The sequence below is a fragment of the Arachis stenosperma genome, chromosome 7 (assembly GCF_014773155.1).
Source record: "Arachis stenosperma cultivar V10309 chromosome 7, arast.V10309.gnm1.PFL2, whole genome shotgun sequence".
Taxonomy (NCBI): Eukaryota; Viridiplantae; Streptophyta; class Magnoliopsida; order Fabales; family Fabaceae; genus Arachis; species Arachis stenosperma.
In genome coordinates this window covers 67,181,564-67,189,119 of record NC_080383.1, presented here as the reverse complement: position 1 = coordinate 67,189,119, position 7,556 = coordinate 67,181,564, and the positions used below count along the sequence as shown (strand labels likewise).

The 7,556-nt window shown below is 40.3% G+C and overlaps 1 long non-coding RNA gene across 1 annotated transcript; it reads left to right on the top strand.

Moving 5' to 3' along the window:
• Positions 1-3,155: 3,155 nt before the first annotated feature.
• Positions 3,156-5,412, top strand: LOC130941661 (uncharacterized). Its single transcript, XR_009070691.1, has 4 exons — positions 3,156-3,358; positions 3,450-3,504; positions 3,593-3,721; positions 5,152-5,412. It is a non-coding gene; the product is annotated as an uncharacterized LOC130941661 (long non-coding RNA).
• Positions 5,413-7,556: the final 2,144 nt, after the last annotated feature.

Below are 7,556 nucleotides of genomic sequence, written 5' to 3'. Positions count from 1 at the left end.
GTATGTGAATTTCCAGATGTGTTTCCGGATGATATTAATGAATTCCCACCTAACCGAGAGGTTGAATTTGCAATTGAGTTGGTACCTGGATCTGGTCCAATTTCAATTACTCCTTATAGGATGTCGCCTTTAGAAATGGCTGAACTGAAAGCTCAGCTGGAAGATCTGTTGGGTAAGCATTTTATCCGACCAAGTGTTTCTCCGTGGGGAGCGCCAGTGTTACTGGTAAAGAAGAAGGATGGGAGTATGCGGCTGTGTGTCGATTATCGGCAATTGAATAAGATCACTGTGAAGAATAAATATCCGTTGCCTAGAATCGATGATCTAATGGATCAGCTACAGGGTGCCAGTGTGTTTTCTAAGATTGACCTGCGATCCGGATATCATCAGATAAGGGTTAGAGACGAGGATATTCCGAAAACTGCTTTCAGAACCCGTTATGGTCATTATGAGTATACAGTGATGTCTTTCAGGTTAACTAATGCCCCGGCAGTATTTATGGATTATATGAACAGGATTTTTCGACCGTATCTGGACAAGTTTGTTATTGTCTTCATTGATGACATTCTTGTTTATTCTAAGACTGAAGAGGAACATGCTGATCATTTGCGAACTGTGCTGCAAATTCTGAGAGACAGGAAGTTATATGCTAAGTTATCTAAATGTGAGTTCTGGAAGAGTGAGGTGAAGTTTCTCGGCCACGTGGTGAGTAAGCAGGGGATAGCTGTGGATCCTGCTAAGGTGGAAGCAGTGATGAATTGGGAGCGACCAACTTCAGTGACAGAGATAAGAAGTTTCCTAGGTTTGGCGGGGTATTATCGGAGATTCATTAAGGGATTTTCACAGCTCGCCTTACCTTTAACTAAATTGACTAGGAAGGATACGCCTTTTGTCTGGACTCCAGAATGTGAAGAGAGCTTCCAAGCATTAAAGCACAGGTTGACTACTGCACCTGTATTGGTGTTACCTGAACTAAGTGAACCATTTGAAGTGTACTATGATGCATCTCGGAAAGGTTTGGGGTGTGTTTTGATGCAGCACCAGAATGTTGTAGCATACGCCTCACGGCAATTAAGGCCGCATGAGATGAACTACCCGACACACGATTTAGAACTTGCTGCTGTTGTGTTTGCTTTAAAGATTTGGAGGCACTACCTCTATGGTGTTAAGTTTCTTGTTTTCTCAGACCATAAGAGTTTGAAGTATCTTTTTGAGCAGAAAGAGTTGAATATGCGTCAGAGGAGGTGGATGGAGCTTCTGAAAGATTATGATTTTGAATTGAATTATCATCCAGGAAAAGCGAATGTTGTGGCGGACGCTTTGAGTCGAAAGTCTTTATATGCGGCTTGGATGATGCTACGGGAGGAAGAGTTACTGAAGGCATTCCAAGGTTTGAATTTAGGAATTAGAGAAGAATCTGGAATCCTGTGTTTGAGTCAGTTGCAAATTTCTAGTGATTTTAAATCAAAACTTCTGAAGGCTCATCGAGACAGTGAAGCGTTATGTAAGGTATTACCAGCAGTCGAACAGGGGAAACAGTGGAGAGTGTCAGAAGGACAGGATGGTTTGTGGAGGTTCAAGAACCGGATTATTGTGCCAGATATTGGAGACCTGCGACAGAGAATCTTGAAGGAAGCTCATAAGAGTGGATTCTCAATTCACCCAGGGAGTACTAAAATGTATCAGGATCTGAAAGCGATGTTCTGGTGGCCAGGGATGAAAAATGATGTGGCATTGCATGTATCTAAATGTTTAACGTGTCAGAAGGTTAAGATTGAGCATCAGAGACCATCAGGGACCCTTCAGCCTTTGGAGATTCCACAATGGAAATGGGAGAGTATTGCAATGGATTTTGTGATAGGTTTGCCTAGAACCCGATCTGGTTGTGACGCTATTTGGGTGGTTGTGGATCGACTAACAAAATCAGCTCACTTTCTTCCTATCCGAATAAGTTGCACAATGGAGGAATTGGCTCGAATGTATATTAAAGAGATTGTCAGGTTGCATGGCGTGCCTTCTACTATCATATCTGATAGAGATCCTCGTTTTACATCAAGATTCTGGGGAGCTTTTCAGCGTGCATTTGGGACTCAGTTAAGCTTGAGTACTGCGTATCACCCTCAGACAGATGGTCAGTCAGAAAGAACTATTCAGACCTTGGAGGATATGTTAAGGGCTTGTGTTTTAGACCAGCCGACGAGCTGGGATCGGTATATGCCATTAATAGAATTTGCTTATAATAATAGCTATCATGCGAGCATCGGAATGGCTCCATATGAGGCTCTGTATGGCAGAAAATGTCAATCTCCATTGTGTTGGTATGAAACTGGAGAAAGGAGTTTATTAGGGCCTGAAATGATAGCTGAAACGACTGAGCAGATAAAGAAGATTCGTAGTCGAATGCTTATAGCCCAAAACCGCCAGAAGAGCTATGCTGATCAAAGGCGAAAGCCTTTGGAATTCGAAGAAAGAGAACATGTCTTTCTGAAAGTTACACCAACCACTGGAGTAGGAAGATCTATTAAGACTAAGAAACTAAATCCCCGTTATATTGGACCATTTGAGATTCTGAAGAGGATTGGGCCAGTGGCTTATAGAATCGCCTTACCGCCATATCTTTCGAATTTGCACGACGTATTTCATGTGTCTCAACTTAGGAAGTACACTCCTGACGCAAGTCATGTTCTGGAACCAGAACCAATCCAAGTAAGAGAAGATCTAACACTTCCAGTAATTCCAGTGAGAATTGATGATACTAATATTAAACGATTACGCGGAAAGGAAGTATCATTGGTAAAAGTAGCTTGGAGTCGAGCTGGTATCGAGGAACATACCTGGGAGCTCGAATCGGATATGCGAAAGGACTATCCACATCTCTTTTCAGGTAACTATATTTGAATTTTGAGGGCAAAATTCTTTATTAGGTGGGTAGGATGTAAACCCCGGTTAAATTAGTAGATAATTAGTCAATAAATTAGTTTTTAATAAGGAGGATTAGAAATGCGAATATTATATCAAAATAGGGTAGAACTCACCGAAACGAGAATTTTGACACTAATTTGAAGAAAACGGTCCAAGATTGGACCGAAAGGACCGAACCGGTTGAACCGGACCCGAACCGGGCTGTCGGTTCAACCGGACCAGCCCTATTAAATGAACCCAGCTTTGTCTTCTCCCTCATTACTGCAGCAACGAAGCTTTCAGCTTCCAGGGAGAAGAGAAACGAGAAACATTCCCGTAACCCTCACGTTAATTCCCGATCCCCGTAACTTCTCCGTCCGAGCTCCAATCGCCGCACCATTTGCGGCCACGCGTTCACCGCGTCGAGCTCTACATTTCTACCGGAACAATTTCATAGGTAACTTGCTATTTCACTCTCAGCTTCATCTTCCCCCAATTTTCGAATTTTAAGTGGGAATATTGAATTTCTTTGATTTCTGATGTTTTAGGATCCAATTAGTTTGAGAGAAACGTTCACTCTTGCTTATGTGAAGCTTGGGTAAGGTGAGGATACGATAATTCTATTTTATTTTCATTAAATTTGAGCTTTGAGTATTAAATTGGGTATATATGTATTATGAATGTGTATTAGGTTGAAAATAAATAATTGGAGCTTGAAACTGTGAATACTGGAACTTGGAGGAAGCGGATTAGTTGAGTTTTGAGGGGTTGTCTTGGTTTTGAATAAATAGCTTTGGTCGTTACGTGGAAATCGGCCAAGGTATGGTTTAGGTTTCTTGCATTTAATATATAATGTTCTGTGAAAACTTAGGCTAGGTGACCATAGGATAAGTTGGAATGCGGGCGTATGTTTAATGTTTAGTAATTTTTCGATGAATATATTTGGTTGAAGTTTATTGGATAATTAGTTATTAATTTTGGATGGTGAATGTTATTATTGATGAACATGGTTAGTTTGGTGCTTGTTGATTAATTAATGATTCGGTGAATTATTGATTTGAGGTATTTTGTGTTAAAAGCCTAGGAATTGTGAACTATGATTCTTAGTTGAATTTTGGTTGTTGGATTTGAATATTGTATGAGTTTAATTTTTGATCTGAAGTAGATTTTTGTGGAGATTGTTTTGATAATGAGGAAGAGAATGTTGGATTGAGAAGAATGCAGGTTTGGACCCGAAAAGGGTGGCAAAGTCCGAGTTTTAGAGGAAATGCTGCCGAAATTTTATAAAAATTAGAGATTTTGTTTATATGATTATTTAAAAAGATTTAGATTTAAAGGTTATGGTTTGATTTTGAGTTATTAAGAAAATGAGCATGTTTTAAGTTTGATTCATTTAGAAAAGAATGAATTATGTTTTGGATTAGAACTATTGATAGACGGAGTGGGAGGTGTGATAATGAAGGATAAGGATTGAATATGATTGATGTATGATGATGAATGAAATGTGATTGAGAATGATGTGGATATTGATGAATTATAATTAAATTATTTAAATGGCTTATGAATTTGAATAATCTGAGATACGAGATTCCCTGGATTAAGTGCCGTGGCTTGCCACCACGTGTACCAGGTTGAAAACTCGATACTCTGTTGACCCTACGACGTAAGTGTGACCGGGCACTATATAAATTCCCGGGAATGTTACCCCCATTGAGCAATATTGATTATTTGAGAAAAATCTATGCATAGACTCTTGGGGATGCACGTCGGGGGACCGTCTAAGGACAATTCAGACTTGTCGGGTTGGCTGGATAACCGACAGATGAGCCTCATCAGCCATAGGACAGGCATGCATCATATGCATATTACTTGAATTACTTGCTTGTGCTCTAATTGGGTGTGCCTATCTGTATTTGCCATGTTAAATGTATATTTGTTATCTGCAGTACTTGTAACCTTCTTGTGTTCGCCTTTGTCTGTTTAGTTGTCTGTGAAAATGCATGATGGAGTTGGAGGTATGGAGGAATGGCAGTATGGGATTTAGATTTAAGGTTAAGTTAAGTTAGGATTAAATATTTTTAGAGAACCACCTTTTATGGCTTCTGTTTAATACTTTAAGCTCTATAATCTGAGTGTCGGTGTTCTAGGATTGCCTCTGGCATTCCCAGAACCTTATATATTATGTGTGTGGCACCTTTACCATACTGAGAACCTCCGGTTCTCATTCCATACTATGTTGTTGTTTTTCAGATGCAGGTCGAGAGGCATCTTGTTAGGCGTCTGGACTCTTGAAGCGAAGTGGTTACTGGGATATTTTGTTATGCTATGATGTATATATATGTACTTAGATTTCTCTCCGCATGACTTATTCTTTTTTATCCTCTTAGAGGTTTATGGAGAGGCAGGATTGTGTATATGTACTTTTGGGTTTGGATACGTATGTATATATGTGTAAATATTCTCCGGCCAGTCTTGACTTCGCAGGCTGAGTTAGGAGCTTGATATTTTGTATCTTTGGCACTCTATTCCCACTTCTGTTAGCTTATGTTTGATAGTTATGGTTTTCTTAGCACGTAAGTTAACTCGTCCCTTGAGCGTTGCGCCTTTATTGTGCGATTTTTATTTTCCCCTTTTCTTCAAGGCTCCTAGCATATTATAATTCTTCTGCTATTATATGTACTCATTTTATTTTAGAGGTCGTAATACCACACCACATTTGTTTTACGACTTAAGCGTAAAGCTTAGTGTGGTAGGGTGTTACACTTATCACTTGGTAACTTGGGTTAACTAACTCGGGATTATCAGCTGAAAGTCCACTATCAAGAGTAACCCTCACTACAGAGCATTTAGTAACCCAAAGAGGTGCTGGACACCAAGGTCTCAAGAAAAGAAAATAAATAAATCATATGCCTGTGGTGTGTATGTATGGGGGAGAGACTTGAGGAAGTAAGTCCGTAGGGGTGTTTCAACACCTAGCACCTTGAACCAACTGGTTCGGGAGTGTTGGCTGAAAGCTTAATTTAAAGAGTTGCCCCCTTACAGAGCACCTAGCCTGAAGAACACAAATAAACCCTGAAATGACAATAAAAGGATCAATAAAAGTCTCATGGTATGTAAGCAAAACCAGTGTTTTAGAGCATGATAAAGGTCTGAAAGCTAGTAATGGAATGAACCTAAGTTGCTATGCATGAAACCACCATAAAATCAGTAACATGACCTCCACAAGAATGACTCATTTCTCTTGGCATTCCATTCATCATTCTCTTGTTCCAGTACTTGCTTAGGGACAAGCAAGCTTTAAGTTTGGTGTTGTGATGCAAGGGCATCTTGGCCAGTTTTACTGGCCTTTTCTTTACTGTTTTTAGGATAGTTTCATGTATTTCCTTATGAAATAAGCTAGTTTTGGGTAGATATTCACTTACACCTTGATTCAAGCATACATTGTGCATTTTACATGATTTCATGAGGATTTTGCATGAATTTAGTGACAAATTGTATGTTGCATCACCCATGACTTGGACTAGAACTTTGATGCACTCTATTGCTTGATTTCAGGACCAAAGGAAGCAAGGAGGAACCACTTAGCAGTCACGTTAATCTGATCAACGTGGCCACTAACGTGAAATGGGAGGTAACCTGCAAAGTTAATGAGAAAAGTGATTGCCAATAACGCTCTCGAAGCCATCATTGCCCATGCTAAGAGTCACGTTAACTAAGTTAACGTGAGCTCTAACATGAAGGAAGGATTTTGAGCCAACGTTAGTGACACTTAACATTATCACTAACGTTGGCCAATGATCATAAGTGGCCACGTTAGAGTCCACGTTAACTTAGTTAACGTGGCCTCTAACATCAACAAGGGGAAGGAAGCCAACGTTAGTGACATTCAACATTGTCACTAACGTTGGCCTAAGGTGCAATGTACCACGTTAACTTCCACGTTAACTTGGTTAACGTGGGAGCTAACGTGAGAGGCGAGAATGGTCGACAACGTTAGTGACACCCAACATTGTCACTAACGTTGGAAGCAACCACAAAACCCCAAGGAGCCACGTTAACTTAGTTAACGTGGAAGCTAACGGCAATGAGTGAAAGATGAGCCAACGTTAGTGACACTCAACATTGTCACTAACGTTGGAAATGGTGTGCAAAGCCACGTTAGAAGCCACGTTAACCTAGTTAACGTGGACTCTAACGTGAATAGGGGCATATTGGAACGTTAGTGACAATGTTGAGTGTCACTAACGTTCTCGAAGATTGGCATGCCTACGTTAAAAGATCCACGTTAACTAAGTTAACGTGGACTCTAACGTGGGAAAGGGGGAGGCTCTCAACGTTATTGGGAAAGTTGAGTCCCAATAACGTGTGCGAAGGACAAAGAGGCAACGTTAGTGGCAACGTTTGTGCCACTAACGTTGAAGTTAACGTGGCCTTTACTTGGGTAAGAAACGTTAGTGAAAAAGTTGAATGACACTAACATTTTCGAACCCATTTTCTCACTGAATGTTAACACCTCTAACGTCTTGAGCTAAAGTCTCTGCCCACTTCACACTTTTTCTCTGCAAGTAAAACCAAGCCCAAGTGAAGAAGAGAACTGCTCCAAACTGAAGATCCAAAGGCCCAAGACTTGAAGAATCAACTAGAAGAATAGAAGA